The following is a 12,442-nucleotide window of genomic DNA, read 5'->3' on the forward strand; positions in this document are numbered from 1 at the left end:
GTGCAAGAAGAACGGCATTTTATTCTAATTATGCTTTTATAAAGTGATAAAAATAAAGTATCCTTCTGCTTCTTTATGCATATTCCTCTGTTTACAGTAGCTTGTTTAGAAGATCTCTGACTCTATAAATGCAAAGTTTACTCTCATCAAAGTTGTATGCTTTGTGTTTATGAAAAATGCTTTTTCTCACTGCAGTATTACCAGCTATGGTAATTTTGAAACACTGAGAAAATGTAGCTAAAAAGCAGAATCTCTGCTTGGACTTAGAAAAAACAATGAAAAAAAAACCCCCAAAGTGAAACTCATGCTGTGTTTGTTTCCATCTCTGATAACTTATAATGCATTTTAACCACAGGAATCTTCCCATCATGTATTAATTATGGTCTACAGATAAAATCATTATCATTATGTAATGAAAAATGTGAGTAAATTACTTTTAATATCATGTGCAGTAGAAATTCAACAAAAGCCATGCAATTTTTATATCGGCATTTCTTGTTATCAGATTTGCTCCTACCTGCTGTGGACATTATTTGGCATTTCTTTTTCCTTCATGACAAACAAACAGAGATTTACAGAAAGGTCTCTCAAAATACTCATGCATCGCTCTTGTGTATATTAAAGAATACCATGTCAGCTCTCCACATATGATCTCTTACTGCCTCCGCTGTCCTTTCTCTTGTAAGAGCCTTGGAACTTCTATTTGTGCTCAATTGCTCTACTTGAGTGGATAAAACGGCTTGGCAAGCAGGGCTCAGTTAAGCATTTTGAGAGCTTTTGCTAAATTAAACTCCCTTTCTTCAGGGAATCTGCAAAAAGACCATTGAGTGCAATTCTTCCAACCAATATATTCTAAGTGCATATTGATAAACCTATGTATGATTTTTTTAAAAACCCTTGCTTAGAAATTTGCCTTGACTTTACAGCTTTAAGAATCACTGGAGATTCCCTGGTAGGAAAGGGCTCAATACATCTAACACAAGACTGAAAACTCAACTTTGATGTTACTGAACACCTCCCAGCAGATGCAGGAATAAAGTGGATTCCAGAACAAATATTGATCAAATATCACGATTAAGTGACATCTTCGTGAAATATACTGTAACTGATTACCACCACAAAAGAGACTATGTGGAGCTGGCAGCACAAAAGCGGTATGCGGGGAGGCCATCTCTAACGGTAAGGACACATGCAGAGGGGAGGCAAAGAGGCACTTTTGTTGGTCTGTACATGCCAGGAGCATAGACTGGTCCATAATCAATTTTAAAAATTGGCCCATAAGCAAAATAAGACTTTTTACAAAAGTATGTGGTGACACACGAGACAAGGAAAGAATACGGGAAGGACTTGCAGCAGATGGGACTAGATGACTCAGAGCATCCTGCATTCCTGTGCTGCTCTAAACTAGAAAAAAGGAGGAAGGAGGTATTTACTGCAGCAAATTATCAGTATGCAATGCTTTAAATGATGCAGCGTGTACTGCCTTGCATATTGCCTGAGGATGTAAGCTGATCATGAAACATTAGGCTAGGTTATATGCTTCTATAAGAAGTTGATCTACTGAATTACATACTTTGCCTTCTTGAACCTGGCTAAAAGAAGATCCTTTTATTCCATACCCTGACATATCCACTTATGCATGTAAATGGGTATACTATACAATGTACATAGGCATGTATTCATGACAGAAACAAACATTCCTCAACAATCGCAAGAGCAAAATCAAGGCTCTTCATGACCCAAAAAAGTGAAATTTTGAATAAACAGTATTGAACAAAAAATCCTGGACAAAGAATGCTTACCAATATTATACTTGTAAAGAATTCCTCTCCTGTATACCTGTCTAGTCACCTCTCCTACAATTGCTTCATTGCAAAAGGTAAAAGAAGATATTAACTAATAAAACAATTCATTTCCTAAAAATAGATTAAAGTGTTACTGCATTAATACAAACATGGGGCCAGACTCTCGGCCAAAGCTGAGTTCCTTTGCCATCAGTCATGGGTGATGTGAAAGACTCCTACCTGGCAGAAAAAATTGCTAAGTTGTTTTTTGGCCCTGTTGGAATCCAGGGGGGATTTGCCATTAACTTCTTTTGGGCCAGCATGCCCTTTAAAAGATTTTAAAGATCTTCTGTCACACAGAAAGCCCACAGTGACATGACACAGCATTATCCAGTATATCTCACATCTCCACTGCCTCCGTATTCAGGCACGCCAGGACAGAAGGTACTTGGGAAAGTGTGATGGTAAAAAAATGTACGGAAGAAGATCTGACTCAAAGCACAGAAAACAAACCAACCGTGGGAAGAATTCCTCTCTGTCATAACTTTTCAGAATAAAATTAAAGATGAAACACTTGCCTGGCTCTACTGCAGATAGTTTGATAAAATATTGTTTTAAGAGACCCTAATCACGTGACTACAGTCATTATAACATAAATTGATTCAGAAGAGATTTAATTAATTTAATGCATCTGGTTGTAATTATTATTCTGCATTTATTATGTAGGATTTTTATTAGCTTAATGGGTTTATACATTTATCAGATAGTCACTGAAGAAAATTTCAGTTACTCATAAAGAATCTGAATAAATCAGTAATCACTTTTTTTTTCTTTTAAACAGTTTTATTATAATGATTTGCTATTTTGGCTCTTACCAGTCACGACGAATTTCTGCTGCTTCATTGAGAAAAAGCTCTATCCAATACCCACTAAAGTCAATAAACAGATTCAATTGATTGCATTGCATTGTAAATTGTGTTTAGAATATCTTTATAATGCAACGATTCCTCCAGCGTTCCAATGTAATTCACAAGGATTGCTTCCATTTTATTTGTTTTTTAAATAAACAAGTCATTTTAACACTTAGTTTTAGAGTAACCGCTCATGCCTTTGACAAACCTTTTTATTTTGATTTTCTCAGTACTCTAAAGCATGCCTGCATCTCTCTTCTAGTCCTGTGTACATATGGTGAAACCCTGCAAACTCCATCATTGACAGCCTTTGACATTTTAAAATTTGCTTTGGTTTCCAATCAAAATAAAAATACATAAACTTATTCTGTAAAAGGAAATTTATGCATTTTAAAACTTTGACTGAAAACAAAATATTCAGAAATTTATAGCAAACCTTAATTTAAAGTTGATGTTGCTTATTGCCATAGTAGCATTCACACTATAAAAAGTTGAAATATATTTTGATCTGTTCAATTGAACTTAGGTGAGCTTAGTCAAACTGCGTTGCATGGGGAGATTCACTCAGTAAAATAATTTTCCTTCTATCCATCAAACTTACTGTTGTACCCCAGACTCTACGTGTCCAAAGACTACAGCTTGCATAAGGTTGGTAAAAAGTCTTTTCCACTCTCCGCAGGACTGTCTGACATTCTCCTGGGTGTCCTTGCGACGTGCCTACAGAAACCAAATAAAAGTTAGGGAGTATGCAAGCTTCTGAAGCTATGAGAGGAGGCACCGAGGAGTGCTCTCTGTCTGTTTGGTTGTTTTGCATTCACTGCCTATGGAAAAGCAACCTGTCTTTCTGTGGATTAACCTTGTCAGTTCATCACCAGCTTGGCTTTACTGCTGTAGCACAGAAAGGTAAACAGAAGTTTTCAGAGTTAGTAGAGCTCCCTCGTATTTTGTATCCAAAACACACTCAGTTTTGACTCAAAGTTCTCTTAAGCTTACTGTCCAAAATGGCTTAAAATGGGCTTTTGTAAAAATGGTTAATTTTCTGTGGTACTTCTCCCTCTTAAGCATGGTTTGGGGTTTAAGTTTACTTAGAGAATTAAATAGTTCTTTTAGAACGATTTCTATTTAAACACAATTTAAAGCATTAGTAACTTTTAGACACCAGTTTTAAGATACTTCTGATGTAAAAATGGATTTATTTACATGCAGATGAACTCCACAGCAATCTCATCCTTTGCCGGTTACAATTGTTATAGCCAAGATTAATTAATTAGAAATATTAAAGTTAGGATTAACTCTTGGACTTGGTTCAGAAATCATTGGCAAGCTTGTGGCTCTGGCACACAAATAATTTTGATTTTTAAAAGTTAGCATTATACCAACAATAAGTACTTTCAAAAATCCGAATGGCTTGGAAGGTGAAAGGAATAATATTACAAAACTTATACTAAAGTAAGTTCTTCTAGATCGTTCCAGTTGGGAGTTTAATTTTTGTTCATCTATTTACATTTTCTTTATGTAAGGGTAAATTGTTTTCATAGAGCCATTATTTTCATTGTGTAACCCTCCATCCTACTAACAAGAGACTTTTTAAACTCTTAGTTTCATGGTTAAATGTTGAGGGGGGAAAATAACTCCACTCTAATGTAAACAAGGCATAGAACTACTGGAGATTGCTTCTAAAATGCTGTCATGTAGGAAGTCAGCTAGAAATGATTAAATCTGGACCAAGATTTCATTTAGATAGGTTTTCCAAAAAAACTGTTTCAGGGACATTCTCCATAAACAAGACAACAGTCACTGCGCATATCCTTGTATCTCCAGCATTCACTTTCTCAAGCATGCAACATGAGACACATCAAAAGACACTTTTTCCAGAAGAATGCAAACCCTGATGGGAACAAGTTCCATCTTGGAATGAAACTGCCTGATAAAAATCATAGCATTGTAATTATGACCAAGGAAGAGAAAGAAAATAGGAATTTTCAGAAAGAAACAAGGAAAAGGGGAAAAATTTGCTCATTGCAGTGATAAACTGACTGGCTGGCAAGTTTACTAAGAGAAATAAATGTAAGAATGAGTAAAGCAATGTAGTCTAGTTGCTATCAATGTGTAATATAAAACACCACAATAAAAATTAAAGATATGCATTTGATCTCTAAGATATAGTTTAGGATTCAATGTATCCAGGCAAACTGTGAAAGGTATTGGAGCAAGAAATTGCTGGAATAATTAAAGTATTTTTAGTATTAAATGTATGAAAACTGGAACGGAACAGAAATGACTGAGTATGTATCCCTAAAAGAAAAAGGAGGAAATAAAAAAAAAGAAAAAAAAAAAAGATGAGGCCATTTTATTTTTCAATTTCATTCTCAGGAAACCTTACAGACAAAGAAGAAATACTTTAAAGAAAATTCTGAATTCTAAAAAGACTTGTGACAGATGGTGATTTATGGTAGGTGAGTAGGGTTATTTTAACCCTTGCCTTTTGTATTAGATTGAAATTAGATAAGTCTTAATTAAGACTTCTCACTTTTGCCTTGGCCAACCACATAACAGTTTTTATGAAAAGTCAAAGCTTTCACTCAGAAGGAAAGTCAATATTCTTTATCATTCAAATCAATGTAATTTTAGAAAATAGAAACTCGTTAAGGATTTGCTATCTCTTTCATTCTTAGCTTCTTCAGAGTAAGACAGCCAACAGATGGAAAGTACCAAAGGATGAGTCATAAACCATGCAATTCATAAATTAAATTATCTGATTTACGTTTTCATGGACATATACATGGTGAAACTTAAGATACATTATTATGTACCAATACCAATTATTTCACATTTCTTTTCTTGTTTCCAAAACGAGGATGCCTGCCAAAAATTTTGTTGAAGTCCTGTAGGGTCACAATGACTATATAAATGTCCTATTACAACCCTTCTGTCAAAACAGCCAACCTCACAGATGCCTCAGTAGATTATCCTCCTCCTTGGGTCTGAACAAGTTTCAATTCTACAACTTAACACATCAGGGCAACATTTGCCTTTTACATGTTAGCAAAACCCCCAAAATATTAAAAGGAAATGATTCATACCTTTGTTACACTGACCAGTTATCTCTTAGAATGAAACACCTTGTTACATAGAATATAATACGCCTTAAAAATTCCAGAATGGCAACAAAATGAAAGAAAACTGTAAATTAAGGCCAAAATATCACTTTATACCAAACCTGAGCTACCTAAAATACTAACAAAACTGCAGAACAGTTTGGCTAGTGGCAGGAGTAGAAGGAGCCAGATTCTACCCCTATATCCTCCTTACTTGAGTTAACTTGAGTTGGACTACATTTTTTAAATAGGTTAATATTATGAAATAAGAATCTGAGCTTGGTAGTTACTACAATTTGAATGTGCAGTATGTAGTTCAGCTGAGTTACCCATTTCAGCTGTGACTTAGACTTGAAAAATATTTTTTAAATCACATAAAATTAATTCTACATATATTAAAATATCTGAAAATCTGGTCTTCTGTAACAGCAAAACAAAATGTTAACCGTTCTACAAGCCGTCAAAAAAAAATTGCAACTTCATTTGTTTTAAGCTGAAAAACACTGACCTCTTTGCTCATAATAACTAAGCAGTTATTCACCCCTTGACCAAACACTGACGGTCTGGATTGTTAATGCGGTATTTTTTTCCACCAAGGCTCTTGCATCTCCCTTTCTAGTAGGAGTGACTTCAAAAGCTGGGTTGTGCCTCCCCTTGCACGTTGCCCTGCCTGCGTGTCTCTTCCGCTCTCCTTCGCCAGTGCGCCCAGGTAGGGCCAGACATAGCCTGACATAAACAGAGTTACCTTACCTGGAGTCAGAAAAATTGTTGTTATTGACTCCAGAAGGATTAAGGCCCTTAATCCTTAGAACGTTTCAGTTTGTCTGGTGTTGCTGTAATTACATCATGCAAAAAGGTCTCTGGCTGTTTCTTCCTTCTGGATTTTTATTCCTAGCACGCCCCTAAACATTTCTTCTATTTTAACTTTAGCCCACGTGCACTAACATAGCACTAATTTCTTTCTACAGTTTTATTATTGCACAATATTTCAGTTAAAAAGATTTGGCTTGTATCCTCTGGCAAGGAGAATTGCTGATTTTATGAAATATTATCCATCAACTTAGATAAATTTGTTCATTTTGCAAAGTTCTTTTTGCAAAAGAGTTAAAATAGAGGCGTTTATGGTCTGTCCTAAATCATTTTTCAGCATGTTAATACATGGCTTACTATTTTTGAGCAGTCTTACGGAAATTATTATTAACTGTGTTTTTGTTTGCTTTTTATATTCATTGATGCTCAGACCCCAAAGTTGGTAAAAATCCCAGGAAACCAGTCAGCCATTCATTTTTGTGAGTACATATGCATGAATTATAATTGTACACTAACTCATAAAGCCAGGAATTGCCAACAATAAAAAATTATATTCACTGTCAAAGAAAAGGAAGAATTCAATTACGCTAGAGAGAAAGAGGCCTCGTTTGCACACCCCTCCACTCTGGGGATTTTTAGGCATGGCATTTAAACGTGGCTGTGTCTACCAGCATTTGTGTCTCAACACACAGACTTTTTTAAGATGCTGGACTGGAACGGTACTTAAAACTGCCTGAACTATTCAGTTCAGTTATGGTATTTCCTAGCGAAAAAAAGACAAGACTCTGCTGGCTACCCATTGCTGCTTTTTCCCTAAGGGGCAGGGGGCAGAAATTGAGACGACAGCGAGCAGGAGCCCCTTTGCCAGTGCCCATGAAAGGACAAGAGCAAGTCTGAATTCTCTTTGGTTTGGTCTGCTCTAGCTAATATGAAATATAATTTACTGCCAACTTTAACAAAAACATGAGTAGACCTTGTATTTCTACACATAGTAAAACATGACTAGACCTCATATTTCTACACATAATTAATGCACCTTATTTCTGGACCTTATTTTTACATGTAATCAATTAACATAGTCAATGACACCCAAAATATTTGGAAATTCTTGAACCTAGAAATATTACAGAAGCAGCATCTCAGGTAAAATGATCACAAGCTCTCCATCCTCAGGAGGAATCCTTGAGAGCAGCATGTTAGTCCTGCATACATCCAGATTTAGGATTAAGCACTTAAGCCTATAGCAGAATGAAAAAATGGGTATAATGTCTTTACACAAATACAATATGAACTTCCATGTATAATAATGACCAAAGACTGCTTTTTCATGAGCAGCCCACATTATATCTAGACTTGTACTGACTAATCAATTTTGGTCTGATAAGCACTTACTGTTATCCTTCAAATTCAGCAATAAGGTTAAGAAGGCTAGTAGGATTGAGAAATGACTGCTGTCATCTGTCTTGGGTGCAGAATCAATTTTTAAACGAAAAAGAATTAGCATGCGAATCACCACTTTAAAGGAAGCACTTTACTCTCAGGTTTTCTTACACTAATCTTCTAGTAACCAGCCATCCTATAAACAGTATGTTTTGCACTCACCAATGTAACATCTGACAGATCTCAACATATCTTGCCAACATGCATCCTTAGGAAAATTTCAAATTTTGAATAAATCATCACATATCAGTTATCTCCAGGGAGGCAGCAGGAAAAAAGCTAAATAGAGGGTTGTCTGTTTATTTCCTGCTAATATTTCCAGACTCCTGATGACTTCTGGATAATTATTCAACGTGCTCTTAAGAACATTAGCTTTTGATTTGATCTAAAGTGTTCCGTTATAACAATAGCCTGAAACTACAACAGATTGTTCCTTTGTAAACTGAATCACAAAACTTATCTTGCTGGATTTTTTGTGGGCTTCTTAAGAAAATCCAAAGTGCTACATGTAAAAAAGGGGGAAAAAATGTTTTTGTGATACGGATTTGAAAGCAGAAAATACCATAAAAAATGAGCACGTTTGAAACATGATTAATACATCCCCTACGAGGCCACAAAACCAAAGTACAGACAACTATGTGGAAGTAAATACTATACACTACCTCTTAAGGAACTCAACTCCAGATTGTCAAACACACTGTTAAAACTCATGGATATCAGCTTCTCAGCATTGTTTTTACCAATCTGTCCTCCATTAGTGTTTCATGGTGTCCTACAACCTTATTAAACTACTAGATCTTTGTATTACTTGTTGTGGATGTTTGGTGCACAAATATAAATAAATTATAACAGATATGTGGGCAGAATTTTTCTGCTGCATCCAGACAAGAGGCTTAAGTATGAGGTAGCTTATCTATAATTTCATAACCTACAGATAAATAAGACCAGCATGTAATATAACTATTTTCAGTCTCACATGGGTAAATGTGGCATAAAAATAAAATGAAAAGTAAACGTATTTACTTTTTCTGATGTCTTACTACATAATTTATTAGGCTGATGCTGCTCATTATGTTTCATACTCCATCATTTTTCTCTGTGAAGTCTCTTACAATATCAAATGAAGAAAATTTATATTTAAATTAATAATTTCAGAGTGAAACATTAATATTCAAATCAAATATTGTGCTATTGTGGGGCTTCGGGGGGGAAAAAGCCTTTTATGCTGAGCACAATGAAGGAGTGATAGGCATTTCTGTTATCTCATTCATTAGTCATTCTGGACAGTTCAGACAAGCTGTTACCTACAATAATAGAGAGCATTTTACTTTTTAAAGATTAATTTAAACTATACTTTATACTGAACTGCAGCAAACTATTTTTATATTTATTGATTCTGACAAAATAGATACCTGCATTTTTTCTAAAGGAATAAGTAATATTCATACAGCTGTAGCCAGGAGTCTGACATAAGGCATGATAAGCAACATATTCTGGCTCCATGGGAGGATGACCAGCTAGGTCAAAATGTGCACTTGTCTAATCAATTTGTAATACATTTCAGAAATTTATAAAGCAGACAGGAAAGAGGAGAAGTCTTATGACTGGCTTTGCAAATCTTACTTCCTTTTTCATTTTCAGCTCCTATCTCCATCTCTTCTCTGCATAACTCCCCTTCTGAATTTAAACCCACCACTGTTTGTACATTCAGAGACGTCTTTCAATTTCCTTCATTGATAATATCAGTGTATAGAGTCAAGCACAGGTACTATATCAATCTTACACATCATTTTGCAAGCTCTGAACAGCCACATCCAAACTTCCATGCTTGCACAGTGGAGAGTAACATCAAAAAAAAAAAAAAAGGTTTAACAATTACCAACTTGCTTATCCCCTTTGATTTTTCAATGAAGTCTATCTTCTCCTTCACAAAATAACAACAAAATCCAAACTGTCAGCAAATATTTATCCATTATGGTTTTTCTATCTTCAGAATTTTTCTATGCTGCCCTGTTTAAAACAGATATAAAATATTTATTCAATGAATGCATGTGTTAATCCAAATCAATCATTTAAAGAGAAAAAAACCCTCATGACTGGCAAAGGTTAAGTATGAAAACCGTATTTGTTTCAGATATGCATAAACAGTAGTTTTATAGAAAAAAAAAGGCAAAACTGTGAAGATTCTAAATATTTGTGTTCATCTCAATTATTCTAGCATCATTGAAGTCTTAGCACTATTAATAACTTCCTATTTGTAAGCCAGCACCCAATTCAGTTGGTTAGAAGCAAGTGAAACATCAGATGTAGATGTGTGGCAACATAAACATCGGAAGGGAATGAACTGGCTTGTAAAACACTGGCTCTGTATCTGACTCTTTCCCTCCCATGTCTCTTCTACCTGAGTGTCCACCCTTTCCTGCTAGATCCCATCCAAGCTGGACCTGATGCCAGAGCTGTCTATGTCATCTCCCAAATCTCACGCTGCCTCCTGACTTGCTTCCCTGGAGAATTCACAGGAGCTTTGTTTCAAGACTCAGGTTTTGAAGAAACAAACAGATGTGTGGAAACCGTTCCCCTCACCACTGTGCGTTAACCAGCAATCTGAGCCATCAGATATTCTGTTTGTGAGAAGGCAGCAGTATGAATGTTTAATAATTAGCTCCTCTGGCTCAGAGCAGAGTCATTCCCTTGCGACTTTAAAAGCTTAAGCTGTGAACTCTGTTCTTTAAGATGAAGTCCCTTTTTATCACTGTTACAAACGCACTTGGTATTATAATTAAAACGTCAGAGAAAATGTTCCTACAACTTTTGAACATGCACTGCTTTCCTTTAGCACTAGTGTCCCTTTACCCTGGCTTTCCTCCGCGGATGCAGGTGTGTGCGTGCATGTACACACAAATGTACGCACTACTGAGAAGTAAAAGGGGATGGAAAATCAAAGCCTTCATACGAGTTTGGATTCATGCTCAGAAAAAGGGGAAGATGACAAGCCTCACCCCTCTGCTGGGTATGGTCATTGCAAGACTGCACACTTTTCTTGGTGCCAGCTTGGATGGCTCAGCAGAATCGGAGGACCTCCATAAGTAACAGGGGTTGTGGGGAAGGGACGGACACCTGTTCTCCAGGCAAGAGTGCCTTGGGCAATGACCCCCTGCTTCTTGGGAAGACACTTTTCTACACAGATGACCATTTCTTAAGGGTAAGAATTCACATATGTTATCTGTTAGTACTGTCTCTGATTATTAGTGCAGAACTGAACCAGGCAATGGAGTCCTATTTGTGGTACTAGACCACAAATTTACCACAGGGAGCTCATGTGGGTCCCCGTTTCAGTTCAGCCATTCCTGGCCTCCAGTACTTTCTTCTGATGCTGCTAAGATTTAACCTGATCCAAGGCTTGCAGGCATGTGATTTTTCTTAGAATAAAAATTGCATAACTGCTTGAGTATTAAATCACAACTGTTGTATATCGAAGGACGCTGGTGTAATTTGTTGGACAGAAAGACCTTTTTAAGGTTCTCAGGCAGCCTTGGGTAGTTTGTTAAATTGGTAGGAAATATCTAGTATATCTATGACGCACTTGATCTTTCTTCTAAAATGAAAGAGGAGAGGTTAGATTCTGCTGAGAGCCCCTTGAGGCAGATTTTAGTATGTAGAGTGTGTACGACTTTTACAATCATCTTCGGATCATGAGGCCACAGTTTGTCAGATGAAATCCTCAAAGGGATGGCATTTCTAGAGATTTAGGATGTTTTACTGAATTTGTGTATACTTCTAGTGGAACCCAAAGTCTACTATTTTAACCTTCTCCATTTTCTGCCCCCCCCCTTTTTTTTTTTTTTTAGTTTGCAGCTTTCCCATATTCAGTGTTTCCTCCCAGATCCAAAGTTTGACTATGAAGGCATAAGCACACTGCTAATAATAAATATTTCTGGCATTTATGTTTTATGAGTAGCATCTGTAATTATATTACTCTCACTGTAAATAACTTAAGCACTGATGCTTTTATGATGGAAATGAATTCAGAAGACTGAATATTTATGAATTAGTATCTTTCCTCTAAGAGAATATGACAGCATTGAAAACATGCAATTACCAGAAATACCTATAGTGATTAAAATGGTAATTAATGACAGCCACTCTTATTAGCATAAAATAAAGCAAATTACAGATAAACCTATATTTTTTAAAAAGTTTTAGGGAGCATCTCTTGCCTTCTACAGTTTGAAGGCAGAAAGTGCTTACAGACTGCTAGTCCGTTCGTTAACGACAGGTGGTGCAAAATACCTATACAGCAGCAAATCTTCCCTTACGTTTCACATAGGGGGATAATAGCTATTTCCAGAGGAGAAAGAGAAAAACGTTAAAACAGCAATGAAGTTTAAAATCTAAATTA

This window comes from Harpia harpyja, chromosome 2 (assembly GCF_026419915.1).
Source record: "Harpia harpyja isolate bHarHar1 chromosome 2, bHarHar1 primary haplotype, whole genome shotgun sequence".
In the NCBI taxonomy this organism is placed as follows: domain Eukaryota; kingdom Metazoa; phylum Chordata; class Aves; order Accipitriformes; family Accipitridae; genus Harpia; species Harpia harpyja.